The sequence below is a fragment of the Eriocheir sinensis genome, chromosome 36, assembly GCF_024679095.1.
Source record: "Eriocheir sinensis breed Jianghai 21 chromosome 36, ASM2467909v1, whole genome shotgun sequence".
NCBI lineage: Eukaryota > Metazoa > Arthropoda > Malacostraca > Decapoda > Varunidae > Eriocheir > Eriocheir sinensis.
Window position 1 is genome coordinate 8,624,990 of NC_066544.1, and position 11,761 is coordinate 8,636,750.

The 11,761-nt window shown below is 42.3% G+C and overlaps 1 protein-coding gene across 2 annotated transcripts in view; it reads right to left on the reverse strand.

The window, feature by feature from the left end:
* LOC127007710 (rho-related BTB domain-containing protein 1-like) overlaps nt 1-10,910 on the reverse strand; it is a 37,407-nt gene extending 26,497 nt beyond the window's left edge. For both annotated transcript variants that reach the window (XM_050878944.1, XM_050878943.1), the window contains exon 1: nt 8,355-10,910. The gene's annotated coding sequence lies outside the window, so the exon portion shown is untranslated. The remainder of the gene's footprint in view (nt 1-8,354) is intronic.
* Between the last annotated feature and the right edge of the window lie 851 nt (nt 10,911-11,761).

The following is an 11,761-nucleotide window of genomic DNA, read 5'->3' on the forward strand; positions in this document are numbered from 1 at the left end:
CAGGGCGGGGAAATTTCAATAGTTACAGCATAAGACAGGTGATTGCGAGGCGGGTATCCGGTGTAAAGAACCTTGAGGACGAGTAGGAGGAGGAGGAGGACGAGAAGGAGGAGGAAAAATGAAGATGATGAAGAAATTGTTGTAGTAGAAGAAGAGATAAAAGATGAAGATGATGAAGAAAAGTGTGTAAAAAAAGTGTAAGAGGAAAAAAATAAGAAAGTCAAAGAAGAAAATGGTGCAAAAAGGTTAAGATAAAAAGAAACAGAAGGATTGAAGAAAGGGAAGAAGAAGAAGAAACTGATGCTGATGATAATGATGATGATGAAGAAGTAAAAGGTGTAGTCTGAGAGAAGAAAAAGAAGAAAAAGAAGAAAAATAGAAAGAAGAAAAAGAAGAAGAAAAGAAAAAGAAGAAAAAGAAGAAGACGAAGAAGAAAAAGAAGAAAAGAAAAAGAAGAAAAAGAAGAAGACGAAGAAGAAAAAGAAGAAGAAGAATAAATAATAAGAAAGAAGAAGAAGAAATAAGAAGAAAGAAAAAGAAGAGGAAGAAGCAAAGTGTCAAATGAGATTATCGAAGTAAAGGAGAAAAGTTCCAATATTAGGGCGTTCGATTTTTCTTCTCTTTCGTTGTTGTTGTTTTTTTATTACGAAATTATTTTTAGGTGTTCTTAAAGTATCGTATGTTCTCTCTTGTTATTGGTGCTAGTTTTCTTGTTCTTGTTTTCTTGTTTATATTCATTTTTTCCTTCTTTCTTTTTATTTCTATCTTTCTTTATTTATTTCTTCCCTTCCTCATTATCAACATTAACACCATTTTTTTCCCTTCTCCAGTACATTATTTTGCTTTCTTCCTCTCCTCCTCTTTTCCCTCCTTATTTTTCCGTCTGTCTGTGTCTTTCTTTCTCTCTGGCGACAAAATAATGATCATAAGTGTTCGTGTTTTATTCTTTTTATTTTTCCTGACACTCAATTTATCAGATAGGTAGATTTTTTTGGGGGGTGAATGACTTTACTTTTATATTCTTTCAATGATGGTACTATAATCATCTATCTTTTTTTTCATATCTCGCTCATCCATTTATCTATATCAGTTTCCTTTATATAGGCCTAAGTGTAATATTGGTTCTTCTTTTTAGTAGGTTCGAACTTTTTTGGTGGCTGATCTTTTTTAAGGAATGGAATAATTTTTGCTTTCTATATTCTCGTGTGTGTGTGTGTGTGTGTGTGTGTGTGTGTGTGTGTGTGTGTGTGTGTGTGTGTGTGTGTGTGTGTGTGTGTGTGTGTGTGTGTGTGTTCGTATGCATATATAAACGGTCATATTTAACGGCAATGAAATAAAAGCTGGCAATAAGGAGGCAGCACACTCTGTACGTATCATGCATTAAACATTACCCTTTCCTCTTAGAACTCTCATTTTATATATATTTAACTCAATCATTAAATCTGCACATGTCTTAATCCATGTAATAACCAAGTGTGCATGTATGGGCCGCGTGTCTTGCCTTCTTTTCATTTTCATCGTCGATACTCAGTTTGTCAGAGAGTTTACATAATTTTTGTAGTCTGTGTTCTTTGTTTAGCGACTTCATCTTTAGTGTTCTTAAGTTTCGTGCATATTTTTAATTGCTGTAAGTTTTTTTTTTCTATTTTAATCTATTTTTGTTCGTAAAAGGTCTCCTACTTCCTTTCATTTCAGTTATTCTTTATTTTCTTTGTTCAGTCTTCTTCAGTGTTCTCAGTTTACCGTTTTCAGTTTAGTCTTCTTCAGTGTTCTCAGTTTATCGTTTTCAGTTTAGTCTTCTTCAGTGTTCTCAGTTTATCGTTTTCAGTTTAGTCTTCTTCAGTGTTCTCAGTTTACCGTTTTCAGTTTGGTCTTCTTCAGTGTTCTCAGTTTATCGTTTTCAGTTTGGTCTTCTTCAGTGTTCTCAGTTTACCGTTTTCAGTTCAGTCTTCTTCAGTGTTCTCAGTTTACCGTTTTCAGTTCAGTCTTCAGTGTTCTCAGTTTACCGTTTTCAGTTTAGTCTTCTTCAGTGTTCTCAGTTTATCGTTTTCAGTTTAGTCTTCTTCAGTGTTCTCAGTTTACCGTTTTCAGTTCAGTCTTCTTCAGTGTTCTCAGTTTATCGTTTTCAGTTTAGTCTTCTTCAGTGTTCTCAGTTTATCGTTTTCAGTTCAGTCTTCAGTGTTCTCAGTTTATCGTTTTCAGTTTAGTCTTCTTCAGTGTTCTCAGTTTATCGTTTTCAGTTTAGTCTTCTTCAGTGTTCTCAGTTTATCGTTTTCAGTTCAGTCTTCTTCAGTGTTCTCAGTTTATCGTTTTCAGTTTAGTCTTCTTCAGTGTTCTCAGTTTATCGTTTTCAGTTTAGTCTTCTTCAGTGTTCTCAGTTTATCGTTTTCAGTTTAGTCTTCTTCAGTGTTCTCAGTTTATCGTTTTCAGTTCAGTCTTCTTCAGTGTTCTCAGTTTATCGTTTTCAGTTTAGTCTTCTTCAGTGTTCTCAGTTTATCGTTTTCAGTTTAGTCTTCTTCAGTGTTCTCAGTTTATCGTTTTCAGTTCAGTCTTCTTCAGTGTTCTCAGTTTATCGTTTTCAGTTTAGTCTTCTTCAGTGTTCTCAGTTTAGTCTTCTTCAGTGTTCTCAGTTTACCGTTTTCAGTTTGGTCTTCTTCAGTGTTCTCAGTTTATCGTTTTCAGTTTAGTCTTCTTCAGTGTTCTCAGTTTAGTCTTCTTCAGTGTTCTCAGTTTATCGTTTTCAGTTTGGTCTTCTTCAGTGTTCTCAGTTTACCGTTTTCAGTTTGGTCTTCTTCAGTGTTCTCAGTTTATCGTTTTCAGTTTAGTCTTCTTCAGTGTTCTCAGTTTAGTCTTCTTCAGTGTTCTCAGTTTATCGTTTTCAGTTTGGTCTTCTTCAGTGTTCTCAGTTTATCGTTTTCAGTTTAGTCTTCTTCAGTGTTCTCAGTTTATCGTTTTCAGTTTGGTCTTCTTCAGTGTTCTCAGTTTATCGTTTTCAGTTTAGTCTTCTTCAGTGTTCTCAGTTTATCGTTTTCAGTTTGGTCTTCTTCAGTGTTCTCAGTTTATCGTTTTCAGTTTAGTCTTCTTCAGTGTTCTCAGTTTATCGTTTTCAGTTTGGTCTTCTTCAGTGTTCTCAGTTTATCGTTTTCAGTTTAGTCTTCTTCAGTGTTCTCAGTTTATCGTTTTCAGTTCAGTCTTCTTCAGTGTTCTCAGTTTATCGTTTTCAGTTTGGTCTTCTTCAGTGTTCTCAGTTTATCGTTTTCAGTTTGGTCTTCTTCAGTGTTCTCAGTTTATCGTTTTCAGTTTGGTCTTCTTCAGTGTTCTCAGTTTATCGTTTTCAGTTTAGTCTTCTTCAGTGTTCTCAGTTTATCGTTTTCAGTTTAGTCTTCTTCAGTGTTCTCAGTTTATCGTTTTCAGTTTAGTCTTCTTCAGTGTTCTCAGTTTATCGTTTTCAGTTTAGTCTTCTTCAGTGTTCTCAGTTTAGTCTTCTTCAGTGTTCTCAGTTTACCGTTTTCAGTTTGGTCTTCTTCAGTGTTCTCAGTTTATCGTTTTCAGTTTAGTCTTCTTCAGTGTTCTCAGTTTAGTCTTCTTCAGTGTTCTCAGTTTACCGTTTTCAGTTTAGTCTTCTTCAGTGTTCTCAGTTTACCGTTTTCAGTTTGGTCTTCTTCAGTGTTCTCAGGTTAATCTTTCTAGTTCTAAGTTTATTCCTCTTTAGTGTTAAGTTTCATTACCTTCAGCGCCTTCAGTTCAGTCGCCTTTAAGCCCATAATTCTAATCGTCTCGCCACCTCAGTTCCCCTTGTTGGAAAAGCCTCTCTAGAAGTCGTTGGGCTATTCAGACTCTTTTGTCATCCTGGTGATAGTTTTACACGACTTCTGCACCTTTAAATGGGAAAGAAACATCACCCATAAAAAAACGTTAAGTCTTCTCTGTGGCCTTGGAATATAGTCGTAATTTGAGCCCGAGATGTTTAAGAAAACGGACCTTACAGCCATCGAACAAATTTAGTGATAGTTTTACCCGACTAACGCACCTTGAACGGGAAAAAAAAACAATAAAAAAACGTTTAATCTTCTCTGTGGCCTTGGGAAATAGTCGTGGAAGTAGCCTGAAACGTTTAAAATATATGGACCTTACATCCATCGAACAAATTTAGTGATAGTTTTACACGACTAATGCACCTTGAACGGGAAAAAAAACACCCATAAAAAAACCGATTAATCTTCTCTGTGGCATTGGGAAATAGTAACGGAAGGAGCCCGAAACGTTTAAAATATATGGACCCCAATGTTCCTATGGGCCGTATTACTAAACATTTCCTCACCCACGTACACACATTTGTCAAGGCTTTCGTATGAGTTGTGGGCATTTCCAGGAGTAGTTTTATGACCCTGGTGGTAGTCTGACCCTTCTTCTGTACCATGAACCTAAGAAACACACATTTGACAAGGCTTTCGTATGAGTTGTGGGCATTTCCAGGAGTAGTTTTATGACCGTGGTGGTAGTCTGACCCTTCTTCTGTACCATGAACCTAAGAAACACACATTTGACAAGGCTTTCGTATGAGTTGTGGGCATTTCCAGGAGTAGTTTTATGACCCTGGTGGTAGTCTGACCCTTCTTCTGTACCATGAACCTAAGAAACACACATTTGACAAGGCTTTCGTATGAGTTGTGGGCATTTCCAGGAGTAGTTTTATGACCGTGGTGGTAGTCTGACCCTTCTTCTGTACCATGAACCTAAGAAACACACATTTGACAAGGCTTTCGTATGAGTTGTGGGCATTTCCAGGAGTAGTTTTATGACCCTGGTGGTAGTCTGACCCTTCTTCTGTACCATGAACCTAAGAAACACACATTTGACAAGGCTTTCGTATGAGTTGTGGGCATTTCCAGGAGTAGTTTTATGACCCTGGTGGTAGCTTAGCTCTTCCTCTGTACCATGAACCTAAAGAAACACTCATTAGACCCCGATTGATCCCCTCTTTGACCTTTAGAAATAGGTGATGTGAGATGGCAACGTGTCTTATAATACCAACCAAAATCTCGCACCATTTTTTCACATCAATTTAGCCATCTTTAGTGTTTTTACTGTAGTCATCTTTAGTGCTCTTACTTTTTTTTTTACATCAAAGGAGACAGCTCAAGGGCACACAAAAAAAGGAAACAATAATAGCCTAAAAAAAAAAAGCCCGCTACTCGCTACTCCTAAAAATAATCCAAAGAGGTGGCCGAAAGAGGGGTCAATTTCGGGAGAGTTTGGTCTTTTTTGGTGTTTTAGGGTCTAACTTTCTTTTATTCCAGTTTCATCTCCTTTATTGTTCTTGGTTTGGTTTTCTTAGTTAATCATCTTCAGTGTTCTTATAAGTCTCGTATATCCTTTTATTAATGTTCTTCTTTCATCTTTATACCCCTAGTTCCGTCTCGGTGTTCTTATAAGTCTCGTATATCCTTTATTAATGTTCTTTTTTCATCTTTATAACCTAGTTCCGTCTCGGTGTTCTTCAAAGTCTCGCACATCCTTTTATTAATGTTCTTCTTTCATCTTTATACCCCTAGTTCCGTCTTGGTGTTCTCATAAGTCTTGTACATCCTTTTATTAATGTTCTTTTTTCATCTTTATAACCTAGTTCCGTCTCGGTGTTCTCATAAGTCTCGTATATCCTTTTATTAATGTTCTTCTTTCATCTTTATAACCTAGTTCCATCTTGGTGTTCTTATAAGTCTCGCACATCCTTTTATTAATGTTCTTCTTTCATCTTTATAACCCAGTTCCGTCTCGGTGTTCTTTTAATTCTCGCACATCCTTTTATTAATGTTCTTCTTTCATCTTTATAACCCAGTTCCGTCTCGGTGTTCTTTTAATTCTCGCACATCCTTTTATTAATGTTCTTCTTTCATCTTTATAACCCAGTTCCGTCTCGGTGTTCTTATAAGTCTCGCACATCCTTTTATTAATGTTCTTCTTTCATCTTTATAACCTAGTTCCGTCTTGGTGTTCTTCAAAGTCTAGTATATCCTTTTATTAATGTTCTTCTTTCATCTTTATAACCTAGTTCCGTCTCGGTGTTCTTATAAGTCTAGTATATCCTTTTATTAATGTTCTTCTTTCATCTTTATAACCTAGTTCCGTCTCGGTGTTCTTATAAGTCTTGTACATCCTTTTATTAATGTTCTTTTTTCATCTTTATAACCTAGTTCCGTCTCGGTGTTCTTATAAGTCTTGTACATCCTTTTATTAATGTTCTTTTTTCATCTTTATACCCCTAGTTCCGTCTTGGTGTTCTTATAAGTCTTGTACATCCTTTTATTAATGTTCTTTTTTCATCTTTATAACCTAGTTCCGTCTCGGTGTTCTTATAAGTCTTGTACATCCTTTTATTAATGTTCTTTTTTCATCTTTATACCCCTAGTTCCGTCTTGGTGTTCTTATAAGTCTTGTACATCCTTTTATTAATGTTCTTTTTTCATCTTTATACCCCTAGTTCCGTCTTGGTGTTCTTATAAGTCTAGTACATCCTTTTATTAATGTTCTTTTTTCATCTTTATACCCCTAGTTCCGTCTTGGTGTTCTTATAAGTCTAGTACATCCTTTTATTAATGTTCTTCTTTCATCTTTATAACCTAGTTCCGTCTCGGTGTTCTTATAAGTCTCGCACATCCTTTTATTAATGTTCTTCTTTCATCTTTATAACCTAGTTCCGTCTCGGTGTTCTTATAAGTCTAGTACATCCTTTTATTAATGTTCTTTTTTCATCTTTTTAACCTAGTTCCGTCTCGGTGTTCTTTTAATTCTCGCACATCCTTTTAGTAGCGTTCTTCTTTCATCTTTATACCCCTAGTTCCGTCTTGGTGTTCTTTTAATTCTCGCACATCCTTTTAGTAGCGTTCTTCTTTCATCTTTATACCCCCAGTTCCGTCTTGGTGTCCTCGACCTCGTGTGGCGCCGAGTTAGTGGAAGGCGCCGCGAGCGAGACCATAATATTACATACTTTTATTAACACCGAATAGTTTCAATAACGATAAGACCCACGATCGCGCGAAAACGGTTATTTACGATTATTACCCTTTTAATATGATAATGATTAAGAGTTGTTTACCGAGAAGTAGCTGCATGGCGCCATTAACATTTTTATATTCTCCGAGTCTGTAATTAATTCTAGGATAGTTTCCCCATCCCGTTCACGGAAGAAAAAGAAGAAGAAAAGGAAAGATGAAAATATCAACAACAACAACAAAAATAATAATAATAAATTTTCATTATACTTATTGCAGTAATGACGACAACAGAATAATGTGCCTCTAATAACCATCAATTAACCATACGCGCGCGCGAGTGCGTGTGCGTGTGTGTGTGTGTGTGTGTGTGTGTGTGTTCATATGCATATATAAACGGTCATATTTAACGGCAATGAAATAAAAGCTGGCAATAAGGAGGCAGCACACTCTGTACGTATCATGCATTAAACATTACCCTTTCCTCTTAGAACTCTCATGTTATATATATTTAACTCGGGCTGGGCCGACCATCAGGCCCCACCTGGAAGAAGCCTTGGGCCGACCATCAGGCCCCACCGGGAAGATGCCTACCGGCGCAATAGGCAACAACGTAAAAAAAAAAAAAAAAAAAAAACTCAATCATAAAATCTGCACGTCTTAATCCATGTAATAACCAAGTGTGTATATATGGGCCGCGTGTCTTCCTTCCAGTGTCTCGGGCAGCACCTTCGGCACCGCGACCTCGCTCCTCCAGCCTCCGCACGGCGGGGGGCGGGGAGCGCTGCCCCGTATAAAATAGTGACGCTCACACGCGGCCAAAACAAAGGAAATAGTCGCACTGTTGCCCAACAAAGACCTCCACGCCTGCCATATGCCGTGTACTCCTGCTATAAACTCAACCTCCTCCATACGTCAATACATCTCAATATTAGTCTGTTTTCTCGTTTGCTTCCTTTTTCCAACTCTATTCCAGCATCGTGCACGCACACACGCACACACACACACACACACAGCCCAGCCAAGAGGTTCTGAGGAGGGCAGCAGCTGTCAGTCTTCCGACACTATTAACCGGATTGATTACCCCGGAGCCGCCACACTAACACTGCCACTGCCTGGTGTGTTGAGCACGTGGCTGCCGCCCACACTCTAGGCTGAAAACACTTGATCCATCACCACCACCACAACCAACACCGCCGCCTCAGTTCATCTCGCCCGCCGCCCCGCCCCGCCGCTGCCGCCGTGGTCTCCAGGGTCCAGCTGGTGCCAGGACAGGGCCAGCCAGCGGCCAGTGTCTGCCGTCAGCGAGATGGTCATCATCGCCAAGACACGCGCGGCACACGCAGCAGGAAGGATGTCTACCTTTGTGAGTGAGGGCGGCGAGGGGGCGCCGGGCGGCCATGGTGGGCGGCCTAGCCTGGAGCGCGGCTCATCTTAGCATCTGGCGGGCGGTGCTCAGCTAGGCCTGCCGCTGGTCGCCGCCGTCACCGCACACACCGCCACACGGCCGTTATGCCTCGCTGGGGGCCGCTGCACCGACACGGCAGGGACGCCGCCGTGAGGGAAGAGACTACTGCACTGGCCGTCTCCCGCTGAGCCAGGCGGCACCGCCGTCCGTCAGCTGATCCAGCAACTGTCATCTTGCACGTCACAGCCAGTGTTGCCACCACCCGCCGCCCACCCCCGCCCCGCTAAGGACACATGCTACTCACACCTCGCTTCGCCTCGCCGCATGGATCTGGCTACATCATATGCATTGTGTTTGACGTCGAATAAGCTAAGTAAATAAAGTATGTTAGGTGAGGGAAGCCCGCTGCTGTCTCGCCCCGCCTGGTAACACCCTCTCGGACCCATTCATAATCGCCATGACGTCATCAGGAACATGCGCAATTAACTTAGAGTCAGACCTTCCTTCCGTCGGCCTCGCCTCGTCGTGCCCGCCTGGCCCAGGCAGCACGGCAGGGCCTGCCTCGCCCTCGACACCCCGACACCCTGGGCATGGCGGCCAGCACGCAGCGGGGCGCCGCGGCAAGCCACCGTCACAGCGGCCTCCCCCATGGCCGCCACCGCCACCCCGCCCTGCCCTGCCGTCACCTATTACACCTGCAAGCCCTATCTCCGCCGCCCCATAGGGCCGCCGATATACACATCCTGCCGCCGATCCCAGTCGTTCTTGGCGCATTTCCTGAAAAAGCCGCGGAAAGTGCAAATGGCGGCGAGGCGGTGCGGTGTGGATCAATACACGAAGAGATGTGGAGCGTCCAGTGAGCAGCGTCCCTCTCCCGCAAACCTTGGCGCCCGCGATGCTGTGGGTTATTTTTAGCCTTGAGGGAACTTTGCGGGACGCTGCTGCAGGTGGCGGAGCTGCCTCTCCCGCCCCACCTGCAGCAGCCACGCCAGAGGGGGCGACGAAGACTTCCCAAGACTATGCAACACAGAGCCACAGTCGCAAGCACCCAGACAACACTTCCCATCACCGACACTCCTTTCCAGCGACATTCCCTTCCAGGCACGTTCCTCGCCACTACAAACACCACGCAACACACACTCACTATCAACCTCAGACACTGTCACCCGCACTCACAATCAAAATGTACAAAGCTTAAAACAACAGATACAGCCAGACGCCACCTGCACTGCCTTCCTGCGACACTCCCTTCCAGTCACGTTCCTCGCCACCTACATTCAGTCTCAGTCAGTTCAGAACATCAGTCACGCTTCCTTCGCGGCGAAATCCCTACACATCACAATAACAAACCCACCGACCAATCTCACCCAACCACAAGCATCTCCCACACCCGGTCCGAACCAGCCGACACATTCCCATCACCCAAGAGTCTATGGCAGTTATAAATATCCATCACTACCAAGTCAGCCTAAATCAACTTCAAACGGTTTTAGCTACGCTCCCTTTCCGTCAAAATCCCTATGAATCAAAATGCCACACCCCAGCATCCGTCAGCAACAGTTTCAACCGATCAAACACCTTTCCACTACCTAACGTCAGTCTACATCAACTTCAAACGATTTTAACCCCACTCCCTTTCCGACAAAATCCTATGAATCAAGATGACACCCCAGCACCCGTGAGCAAGAGTTTCATCCGGTCAGACACCCTTTCTACTACCAACAGTCAGCCCACATCACCATCAAACGTCTTCAGCTACACTCCCTCTCAGTCAAAATCCTTGTCAATCAAAATATATAAGACATGCACGCGTCAACAACAGTTCCAACCGGTCAAACTTCTCTCCCACTACCTAACATCACCCTACATCAACTTCAAACGTTTTTAGCTACTCTCCCTTTCGGTCAAAATCCATACCAATCAAAATGTCAGACCTCAGTACGCACCAGCAATAGTTTCGATCCGGTCAAACACCTCTCCCACCAGCCTACGTCAGCCTACACCAACTTCAAACACTTCAACTGCGCTCCCTCACTTCCTAGCTTCATTTCCTTCCAATCAAAATCTCTATGAATCAAAATAAAACCTCAGTACCCGCCAGCATCAGTTCCAGCCAGCCAAACACCTTCCTATAACCTACAGCGCCCACATCCCTCTACCTCACACCTCATCAGCCGCAAGCCACATTACACGACTTGGTGACTTGACGGCGCAATGGTTAACGCCCTCGGCTTGCATACGAAAGGGTCCTGTGTCGAATACCGGGCCAGGCGGGAACCATTTGAGCGCATCCTTTCACACCGCCGCCTGTGTTCTCGAGCGGGGAAAAGGTACGGATGCAAATTCGAAGAGTTATGACCTCGCTCCCCGGCAGAAACTGTGACCTAGCGATCCTGTCCCTCCTGTGTGTCGTACTGGAAGCAGAGGAGCACAGGAGCAATTTCGACTTATGTATACAACTACGTCTATACAGTTCCTCCTTTGGTACAGTTATCCACAATCATTTTCACCTCCTAATAAGACCCAACAACAACTGACTGCCACACTACAAACAACCACTATTCACTTCCTACCACTACAACTACAACCAGCTACCACTCCACCTTCCACCACTACCAGTACCACTCATCAACCAATCCATTATTCAATCCACTCCCCACCTCCAATTTTTCACATCAAAGGAAGCAGCTTAAGGGAAACAAAAACAGTACTGGAAGCAGCGAAACACAGGAACAACTTCGATTTATGTATACAACTAGGTCAATACAGTCCGTCGTTGGGTACAGTTATCCACTATCATTTTCACCTCCTAATAAGACCCAACAACCACTGACTGCTACACTACAAACAACCACTATTCACTTCCTACCACTACAACTACAACCAGCTACCACTCCACCTTCCACCACTACCAGTACCACTCATCAACCAATCCATTATTCAATCCACTCCCCACCACCTCCAATTTTTCACATCAAAGGAAGCAGCTTAAGGGAAACAAAAACAGTACTGGAAGCAGCGAAACACAGGAACAACTTCGATTTATGTATACAACTAGGTCAATACAGTCCGTCGTTTGGTACAGTTATCCACTATCATTTTCACCTCCTAATAAGACCCAACAACCACTGACTGCCACACTACCTACAACCACTATTCACTTCCTACCACTACAACTACAACCAGCTACCACTCCACCTTCCACCACTACCAGTACCACTTATCAACCAATCCATTATTCACTCCAACTCCTCACCATCTCCATTTTTTCACATCATAGGAATAAGCTTAAGGGAAACAAAAACAGGAGATAAAAAAGCCCGCGAAGGTTAGTCAAACATAACCCCATCAACCCACTTTT